The 567-nt window shown below is 42.5% G+C and overlaps 1 protein-coding gene across 1 annotated transcript in view; it reads left to right on the top strand.

The window, feature by feature from the left end:
* Positions 1-567, top strand: part of LOC119591128 (SCY1-like protein 2) — a gene marked incomplete at its 5' end in the record, with an annotated part of 331,697 nt that overhangs the window by 64,017 nt on the left and 267,113 nt on the right.

Raw genomic sequence — 567 nt, 5'->3', positions numbered from 1 at the left:
ACGTCTGGAACAAATTGTGTACTCCGGTTTTATACTCTCTTTCTTTCTTTGTCCTCTTTATCTATCTATCTGTACTTCTTCTCCTTGACTTTCTGCCTGCCTACCCGTATTTCTGTTGATTTTCGCATGTTCTGCAAACGTGCATGTATGAGTGTGTCACGCAAGGTAATATATATCCGCGTGTTGTAAGTTGAATGTGGGCGCGCCATGTCCGTAGACTTATCTGCCAAGAAGAGACTGTATGTGCGGACGAGAATGCGTTTGTATCCAGCGTACGCGTACGTTCTGACGTAGAGTGCGTTCGCATATACCGTCTCTAAGCGGATTCCGTAAACCAGAGGCCCCCAAGAGCTCTTTTTTGTACTGAATAATACACATGGATACACCAGAGGGAGAGGCTGACAAACAGAACGTCCGTGGTATTATATCTTCTCATTTTTCGCTCTTTCCATTTCTTGCAAATGGAGATTCGTTGTTAACTTTTAACCCTTTTTTCAGCTATAAACCGATTGAGTAAAAGCCATTTTCCTTCCTTTCTGAAATGGACGGGATTTTTTTGTTTAGTAG

The sequence above is a fragment of the Penaeus monodon genome, chromosome 28, assembly GCF_015228065.2.
Source record: "Penaeus monodon isolate SGIC_2016 chromosome 28, NSTDA_Pmon_1, whole genome shotgun sequence".
NCBI lineage: Eukaryota > Metazoa > Arthropoda > Malacostraca > Decapoda > Penaeidae > Penaeus > Penaeus monodon.
The sequence above is the reverse complement of the archived record's forward strand: the minus strand, read 5'-3'. Positions and strand labels throughout refer to the sequence as shown.